We start from the raw sequence: 10,351 nt of genomic DNA, 5'->3' as shown, positions 1-10,351 counted from the left end.
CTTACTTAGTGAGTAACACTGGTTGAGCTAAGGCATTGGGAGCTAACTCACTGTTGTATAGTTTCACAATTTTCGAAAAATGTTCCGCCGCCGCCCAGGACAGTGCAGTGAGGGTTATAGCTGAGGGACTCAAGCACTTATGTCATTATTTATGTAGAGTGTTGTGTGCGTGCCATTCAGCCTAGAGCTAGCACCATCCCAATGCTTCTCCTGGTTCTGAAGCATCACATGGATTATCTCCAGTCTCTGGTCTCAATCCACTGCCCACTTACAGTGATTAGGTCCCCCCAGTTGCCTGTGACCCTCAACAGCACTTGGTCAGCTTGTGTTTGTGAGTATGCAAGGCCCTGCCTCAATTTGGGTCAAGTTATTTTCCACTATATGGTACAACAGAATCTTAATGACACGCAGGGGACAGTCCTGCTGCAATACTTGACCTTGGCCCATATTCCTCTACTGTTTCTAGGGGAGTTTTCTTGGCATCCCCAGGAGGAACCAGCTCCTTTAATCTAGATCCTGGAACCCCTATTATTAAGGATGTTTCCCCTTCTATACATTTGGATTTAATGCTGTGATGACTTTCATTCCCTTGGCTATATTATTGGGTGTCTCATCGGGTAACATCCCTCTTTATCAAGGGCCTCCCTTTCCCTGAAGTCAAGAGTTAGGAATATTAAGCACAATCCTCTGTGTTATTGGCACTATGTACTGCTTGCTCACAAAACTGATGTACGAATATTGAGGCGGGTTATACAGGGGATGACTTCAACAGTTTTTGTTTGCCAATGTGCCAACTTTCTGTAGGGGCAACATAACTGTACTGTTTAAAAATTCCTGAATTCCTGTGCCCCTCTGTGTACTTCAAGAAAAAGATCTTACAGTAAGTACAAAATTGTATTTTATTAGTAAAATGGTGAAGGATTTTCTTGCTGACTGTGTTTCCGCTGAGATTTCTTTACTTCCTTTTGTATCAGAGGGGCACATAAAACAATAAAAACTCTACTAAGGTTCTAATCCTTCAACACTCTAAAACCTATATAAACCTATAACCTATATAAAAAATATGATGGCTGTGCTCCTTCCTCCGTTTTGCAGAAGGGTGCCCAACAGGGATGAACTCACCGCTTCTGTTCAATCTACGTATAGAGCTGATTTCTTAATACCCATTCAACATTGGAACTTCTAGGGGTCGAGGTAGGGGGTTGGGAGTTACGAACAGCTTTATTTGCCAATGATGTAATTCTATTTACTGCAAGACCATCTCAAGATGTCCTTAACATTCAGCACATATTTATCATAACACTTTTTAGGGTCTGTGTAATAAGAATTTCAAGAGCAAAATTATTTCCCCCTTAAAAGCAGAACCTGGACACATCATAGCTCTTAAAGTGACATCAAATGGTTTTACATACCAAAGCATTAAGGTTGGTAAACCCCTTTCCTCCCTTTACCATTTCAACTATGCCCCTTGATAACCAAAATCTTAAGTTTGAGACCTGGAAAAACTTTCCTGTTTGAACTTTGGGAGAAATCATTTCATCGGAATGTTAAGTTTTGCTACATTACTGTACCCTTTACAGACTATTCTAGTATTGTTGAAATTAAAGGTGCTAATTGTCTCAATCAAATCAAGACACATTTGTTGTTTACTAAGGCATGCTCTTGACTTGTTGACTAAGGAGTCCAGGTACTTTAACCTTTTTCTGCAATCTGCCTTGGCCGTTCCATGGAAACTGACAGCTGTTCTTTACAGTAAAGTCACAGCTCTCCCCTACCCGTTCACAAGAACATTGTCTTTAGAGACACTATTATGGCCTTTCACTACATTTTTCGATTTACTCTCCAATTCTGGAAGACCCCTGTTACCAGTAGGGAGAGTCAATGTAGCATTTGCAGTCTGGCCCACACTGGGTCCAGCATGTTTGTAAGACCTGCTTCATCCTCGCATTCAAATCCTTGTACAAACTTTCCCAGCCACACTTTTTGCATTGTCTTCAAGTTCCTAAATTCAGAAGGGCACATGCTATAGTCCCCAAAGCATTTTTTACCTCAAACATTCATGACAACCTTTTGAATACCAAAACTACTCCATTTCTACCTTATACCCATAACTGGAAATTATGTACAATAAATCTTTGTAGGAAACCAGAGTCAAGGAATAGAACAAATATTTTCTCTCTTCTAAACTAATGGATTAGCTTTTACAGGGCAATAAAAAATAGGACAAGTATCCAAAAACAAACCTTATCGAGAAACCCAATGTAATATTCTCCACAAGACCTGTGTCCTTCTCTTTGCACAAACCAATTCTAACCTTTCCTAGGTAACCTTCTCTTTCTGTCCAAAATGCAATCTACCTTCTTGCCCCACTGCCCCCAGTCATTTCCTAGGATTGCTATCCTTTGAAATCAAGTCCTACATAAGACATATCCTTGCTTGGACCCTGACACATGACACATGATCCTCTGCTTACACTTTTTAGTCTCCAGCATTCAACATCCTCTATGCAAGGCAAACTGGCTAGTGGTTCACATGTTTGTCTGCTATGAGCCAAACGTATTATGCAGGATTGGATCTCATCCTCTTCTGCAACTCTACAGGATATTAGGAGAAAACTAAAACAGCATTTTCTCCAAAAAATTGGACACTGAAATGCAAAAGTTCACATACACTAAACATTTCTTTGGAAAGTAGTGGAGTCTATTGAAAAACTATCAAGATTGAACCTCTCTGATGTATTTCCTCTGTTATACACAGTGGAATGCAAAAGCACAACACCCTCGGATCCCTGAGAGGCTGAACTGACCCTTCTTTTCTGATCTGAGTTGCTATCTCCCTGGTTTTCTTTTTCAGAATAGATGTTTTACCTTTATCCATACTACATGGTCTCCCTATGTATCTAACCACAGTATTCACTCATTATGCCATTGCATTTTATTATTATTATGGTATTGAAACTGCTGCATTATATTGCCTTGAAAAAGTATTCATACCCCTTGAAATTTTCCACATTTTGTCATGTTACAACCAAAAAAGTAAATGTATTCTATTGGGATTTTATGTGAAAATGGGGAAAATCTCCTGCTGGATATTATACTGATATGGACTGGGTAATGTGTTAGGAATTTAAGGATGCCCGATCGTTTGATGGAAATTAAAATTATCAACTTACAGAGGGCTGAATTCAAAGACACCCCAAAAATCAAAGTGAAAAAATGATTCAGCAGGCTAGTCCATTTTGCTGAAATTTTATTGCAGCAACTCAAAATATTACTTTGTATGGCCCCCATGTGCTTGTATGCATGCCTGACAATGTCAGGGCATGCTCCTAATGAGACAACGGATGGTGTCCTGGGGTATTTCCTCCCAGATCTGGACCAGGGCATCACTGAGCTCCTGGACAGTCTGAGGTGCAACCTGGCAGCGTCAGATGAACCAAAACATTATATCCCAGAGGTGTTCTATTGGATTCTGGTCAGGCGGACGTGAGATCTATTCAATGGTATCAATTCCTTCATCCTCCAGGAACTGCCTGCATATTCTCGCCACGTGAGATCGGGCATTGTTGTGCACCAGAAGGAACCCAGGACCCACTGCACCAGCATAGGGTCTGGCGATGGGTCCAAGAATTTCATCCCAATACCTAATGGAAGTCAGGGTGCCATTATCTAACCTGTAGAAGTCTGTGCGTCCCTCCATGGATATGCCTCCCCAGACCATCACTAACCCACCACCAAAACGGTCATGCTGAACCATGTTACAGGCAGCATAACTTTCTCAACGGCTTCTCCAGACCCTTTCACATCTGTTACATGTGCTCAGGGTGAACCTGCTCTCATCTGTGAAAAGCACAGGGTGCCAGTGGTGGACCTGCCAATTCTGGTGTTCAATGACAAATTCCAATCAAGCTCTATGGTGCTGGGCATTAAGCACAGGGCCCACTAGAGGATGTCTGGCCCTCAGGCCTCCCTCATGAAGTCTATTTCTAATTGTTTGGTCAGAGACATTTACACCAGTGGCCTTCTGGAGGTCACTTTGTAGGGCTCTGGCAGTGCTCATCCTGTTCCTCCTTGCACAAAGAAGCAGATACCGGTCCTGCTGATGGGTTAAGGACCTTCTAGGGCCATGTCCAGCTCTCATAGAGTAACTGCCTGTCTCCTGGAATCTCCTCCATGCTCTTGAGACTGTGCTGGGAGACATAGCAAACCTGGCAATGGCACGTATTGATGTGCCATCCTGGAGGAGTTGGACTGCCTGTGCAACCTCTGTAGTGTCCAGGTATCGCCTTATGCTACCAGTAGTGACACTGACCCTAGCCATATGCAAAACTAGTGAAAAACAGTCAGAAAAGATGATTAGGGAAAAAAATGTCAGTGGCCTCCACCTGTAAAACCATTCCTGTTTTGGGGGTTGTCTCATTGTTGCCCATTTAGTGCACCTGTTGTTAATTTCATTAACACCAAACCAGCTGAAACTGATTAACAACCCCCTCTGCTACTTAACTGATCAGATGGATATCCGAGGAGTTTAATTGACTTAATGCTATACTCAGATTAAAAAGTGTTCCTTTAAATTTTTTGAGCAGTGTATTTAAGAACGTGCAACCACTTTCTAAATACAACTGGCTGCTACTTTGCTCTGATTTTGCTAACTAAAGACAATATATGTATCTCCTCTTGCAAAGAGATATTTTATCAATATCCATGTAATTACTACATGGATTAAAAAACAAAAAAACATTAAATTTCAGGTTTAACATGACGTCTGAAGTACTCATCTTCATAGTAGTTCTGGGTCAATGGCTCATAGTAGTGGGGCAAGAGAGGGTCAGCATGACAGCCAGGCAAATAGAATGCTTAAAAGATGTCAGAAATTACATCCTCCATGATTGTCCTATGACAGGTTTTCTTCAAACACAACTATGAATTGTAACACTAATAGAACTATAGTAAATGTTTCGTTCTTAAGCCAGTCTTTAGAAAGGTGGAATAAAAGCAGTAGTACAGTGATTGTATCACCAAACTGGATTATGTATCCCACCTGTTTAGGTACCCAAAGATTATCAATCAGTGCAAGGAGTTTCTCAAAATTGCAGTGTATAGGAAATACCACAGCGATGGATGGTCACTGCAGCCAAAAAATGCACTCAACAAATGACCTTTGCATGGATAAAAGGACCAGAGCAAAACTCATATGGTGCACGAAAATGTGGATTTACAAACCAATTTCTAAGTGGTAGTTCGATTTTTAGGATTAATTCCAGGCAAACAGCTATATACATCTCTCCTACCCAACAAAGGATTTGTCTTTCTGCCCACCCAATCCTGAGACTTACACATGTCTTCCAGACAGCACAGGCTGGTTGATATCATTATTTTTTTCTGCAAATACGCAAAACAGTTGATCACCCCCTACCCTGGCCTTTGATTGGACTGTTAAAGAGTAGCAGCACTCTTTTTGATTTCATTTTTCAGCTACCTCTGCTCTTAGTTCCTGTTCCCTACAAGTATTGTCGCTAGTGACAAAACTGGTTCAAGGACCCATATGGTCAGCTGTGTTTGGCAGTTTAACTGTTAAAATAAAAAAGTCACCGACCCGATCACTGACTTTCAACTTCACTTCTCCTTCATGAATCTATTTCTGTCAAATGGGATAAGATTGGCTTTTTTCTTATAGAGAAAACAGCATAAATCATGGATTAGACTTTTCAGCTCTGGAGTTGCTGGAGGTACAAATGCCGCTGTCCTAATTCTTAAGAAAATAAGCCAGACTGTATATTTAGCAGCAGGAAACAACTAAATGATTTGGCAGCTAATTTTCTGCCAGGACTTTCAGTTATACCTACAGAACATAATGACTACACCTTTCTTACTTTAAAAAAAAAAAAAAATCATGATTATATTAAAACCCAACTGAACTTCTAATTTAAATCAACTAAATATATTTGAGCTGCCTCAAAATGAAAGGTGCTGTGAGTTTTCAAGTTCATTTTCTATAGAAAGTAGCCATAGAAGAAAAGCCTGTCCCCTGGCAGTATGCTCCAGATGAGGACTTTTGCTCTCAGTGCGTCCAACATGCCTCAGCTGATACAATGCTAGAGCCATTCAGTTGGCATAGCTCATGTTCTCTGCTGATTGATGAGCTCTGAGCATCCGAAATCTGCAGAGAGGCCACTGCTTCTACACAGAAGACAAGTGTCCTTTTCTACAGCAGCAGAAATTTATTTATTTTTTATTTATTACAGGTACTTGTATAGTGCTGTCGATTTACGCAGTGCTTTACATATATATATATATATATATATATTGTACATTCACATCAGTCCCTAACCCTCAAGGGGCATACAATCTAAAGTCCCTAACTCATATTCATACATACACATACTAGGGCCAATTTAGACAGGAGCCAATTAACCTACCAGCATGTTTTTGGAGTATGGGAGGAAACCCACGCAGGCACAGGGAGAACATGCAAACTCCAGGCAGGTGGTGCCATGGTTGGGATTCAAACCGATGACCCGAGTACTGCCAGGCGGAAGTGCTAACCATTTAGCCACTGTGCTGCCCACAGAAATGCTTTTCTTCTCTGGTTGTGGCTGTTGTCTACAAACAGTGAACGGAAAGACTTTGAGCAGCTTTTGTTTGGATACACCTGGAATGTAGCAAGCTGATTTAAATGTGCCTAAAGGGTTTTTACAATAAGGGATAAATAAACAGGCATACTGAATAAATAAACAGGCATACAGAAAGTACAACCACATTTCTCTAATGTAGCAAATAGCAATGTAGTACATTATTAGCAATGAAAAAAATTATAAATAACAGCAAACAAAGCCAACATGGAAGACATTGAGAAAAAGCTACAAGTTTTGTTTGGTAGGAATTGGACACTGCAGCCTCTGGGATGGGGGAGGGTCAGCAGCAAAGTTAGTGCTGTCAATCCAGAAAGCAGTGGGCAGGACTAAGGCTGGCCATACACTATACATTTTTCTGTCCAATTTGCTGCCCAATTTCCTTTAGATTTATCTTCAACTATATAGTGCAAGGGCCTGCCTAATTGGATACAATTGAAAGTGTTGTTTAGGTTTGACCTCATATTATATGGTTTTTGGTAAATCTAAAGCATAATTCTCAAGAAAATTGTATAGTGTATGGCCAGCCTAATGCTCAGCACACATGACCAGAAAATTGGACAAAAAATACTGTTTCCGAAGCAATCGTCTGATAATCCGATCATTAGTACACAGCCGTCAAGAGCCAGTTCATGTGAAATTATCCGAAGGGACAAGCACAATAAATTTCTTGTATGATACCAGAACATAAGACTTTCGTTTAATTATTACAGTGTTTGTCTGAAAAAAATCTGAAAAACAAGACCACAGATGCTCAGAAAGTAAAGAATACGTTACAGTACAATACAATATATTACATCACTTCCAAAATTGTATTCTGTCATACGAGAATTTTCGTAACTTTAGTAACCTCTTCATTTTCAATATGAGACTAGCATGCAAACAAATGGACGATTCTTCATCTTATATTCTCATTGTATGTATGGGGCTTATGTTACAGGCTTGTGAAATTGCAGTGACAATGCCGATAGCCATCTAAACCCCTATTCAATCAGTGCAACACACCCTAAAATAATGTGATAGTGCTCTAAATAGTTGCTGCTAATACACTGTTAGTTACTTCACAACATCTGTTCCAAAATTAACAATAATGTGTAGCACAACAGACTAACATCTCATATAAAAATAAATATTAAACAATATAATTAAAGTCCCATGAAAAAGTATTTTATAACACCTCTGTGCAATGTGTATAAGATACATCTTCTCTTTTCTTCAGTGCCAACCGTGCCACCACCATTGGGTGAAAAACCTGCTTGCCTCACTTTACGACCTCATCAATAGGTCATTATGGGCTCAACATGTGGACAGACTTGTGTACACCCTCTGTGGTCTTCCTCCAGCTCCTCTCCTGGCACCGCCACAGATAATATGTATTATGGAAAACAGAAAAGTGGAACCATACTACTCTCTATGTATAAAACAATTTATTAGCACCCAATTTAAAAACACTTACAAAATGTACGAAACAAGCCAGCATGTAATGTATAATTTCGTTACATGGCTCACCACCCTGCTGTCCCGGATGGTCATCAGTTCAAAACTTCCAGGGCTCAGCTCCTTCCACTTACATACATTACGTCCCAGATTTGGGCTTCCTCAGTACGCCTACTGAGGAACTGATGACCATCTGGGAGAGCGGGGTGGGGAGGTAGGGTTTTGGCAAAGATATTATTATGATATGACTTCCAGTAATCTAGAAGTGATAAGCCCAATTTATCTCCGTTCTCTTGTATACCATGCATTTTTAGTTAAACTGATATTTCAATTTAGGAAATTCTGTTTGGTTAAATCATGGACTGATGTCAAAATTCTTATGGACTTTCCAACTTCATCAGTTTGTTTCCGTTATCTTAATAGGCTTTTACCTGGCCTTCTGGATGTTCTATTTAAATTGCAGCTATACCTTCAGCAGCACAGCTATGGGGGTTGATTTACTAAAACTGGAGAGTACAAAATCTGATGCAGCTCTGCATAGAAACCAATCAGCTTCCAGGTTTTAATTTAGCTTCAGATTTACCATTGAAAAGCCCAGTTGAAGCTTTGCCAAAAATTATGCATATGCATTCACTAGTGAGCAGGGCCATAAATAATTTTTTTCCCGGGGGGGAAAGAGGGGTTCAGTCTTGGTTACCCACAGGACATTAATTAGTGTGCCTGCCTTGCTGGGTGCTGCAAAATTGTGCTAACAGTGGGAGGGACTTTGTTACTGTAGGAGGGACTTACTGTGTATAGGATAACATATGCCACAGTCTTTTTAACCAAAACCCATGCTTTAACCATATCCCCACCCCCCTATAGCAGATATACTGCTACAGGGCGGCAGGGGTGTGCAAAATCACGTGTATATATACTGATTTTGCATTTCCGGGTAAGGGGCAGGTGCCCTACCCGCGCCACCATTTATGATTTGTGATTACCCGCCGCCGTCTGGTGATTACCGAGGATCTCTGATGGGGAGGAGGGCTTCTTTGTTTACTAACAATCCTCCTACCTGTCGGCTCCGGCACACTGATCTGGATGGCTGTGCACAGCCATCCAGAGCAGTGTGCTTACAGTGAAGCACCAACACACCGTCCCCCAGTAAAACACTCCCAGCACACAGTTAACCCTTTGATCTCCTCTCATATTAACCCCTTCCTGTCCAGTGCCATTAGTACAGTGTCATTGCTTTTTTTTTGAGCACTGATCATTGTATTGATGTCACTGCGGATGTGAGTGACACCAAGTCAGTTCCTTCCAATGTCAGAAAGCCTGCCGCAGTCCCACTATACGTCGCTGACCGCCGCCATTATTATTAAAAAATAAAAATTCCAGTATCTATAGTGCCATTTGTAAATGCTATAACTTTCATGTAAACCAATTAATTTACATGTATTGGGATTTTTTTTGCAAAGACGTGTCGCAGAATACATTTTGGCCTAGATTCATGATGAAATTAGATTTTTTTAATTTTTTTTTACCTGTTTTTTGACCTGTTTAATAGCAAAAAGTAAAAAATATTGGGTTTTTTTCCTCAAAATTGTCGGTCTTTGTTTTTTATATAACGCAAAAAATAAAAACCGCACAGGCGATCAAATACCACCGAAAGCTCAATTTGTTGGAAAAAAAGGACATAAATTTAATTTGGGTGCAGCGTTGCATGACTGCACAATTGTCAGTTAAAGTAGCGCAGCGCTGTAACGTAAAAAATGGCCTGGTCAGGAAGGGGGTAAATCCTCAGGAGGGAAAGGGGTTAATTACTGTACTACAAGCAAGAGTCTAACCAACATGTACAGACGTCAGCACAATGATTGTAAAAAATTAAACCATTACATATGCTTCTGTAAACAGCCTACCTTGTAGAAGAACTTCATTAATAGGAACTACTGAGCAGGAGTATGTCACATACAGCCCAATGTATGCAGCCTCCTTTAGGCAAAACTCTACTGGTGGCAGCAAATCTCTGTGACAGCAAACAGATATGAAACAAATAATGGCAGGCGAAGGCCTCTCACCACACCGATGCTGCAGCTGACCTCTTGATGGCGATCAATCTCCCCTACCCTAACCAAGCGAGAGGTAGTCAGCAACGCTTTGGGTCTCCTTCTCAATCCTGGTGTCCACATGATTTTCTGGTTCAGAAGACCATCCCATGATGGCCAACCCTGTAGTCTGGATGGAGATGAAGAGCAGGCCCCACTATCCCTATAGCACAGTGGGGGGGGGGGGGGTTAAAGT

The 10,351-nt window shown here is 40.8% G+C and overlaps 1 protein-coding gene across 2 annotated transcripts in view; it reads left to right on the top strand.

The window, feature by feature from the left end:
* Nucleotides 1-10,351, top strand: part of ZNF385C (zinc finger protein 385C) — a 243,714-nt gene that overhangs the window by 140,100 nt on the left and 93,263 nt on the right. The gene's annotated exons all lie outside the window — the stretch shown is intronic.

This window comes from Staurois parvus, unplaced genomic scaffold, assembly GCF_062004578.1.
Source record: "Staurois parvus isolate SC_StPar_1 unplaced genomic scaffold, SC_StPar_1.0 ptg000538l, whole genome shotgun sequence".
Taxonomy (NCBI): domain Eukaryota; kingdom Metazoa; phylum Chordata; class Amphibia; order Anura; family Ranidae; genus Staurois; species Staurois parvus.
The sequence above is the reverse complement of the archived record's forward strand: the minus strand, read 5'-3'. Positions and strand labels throughout refer to the sequence as shown.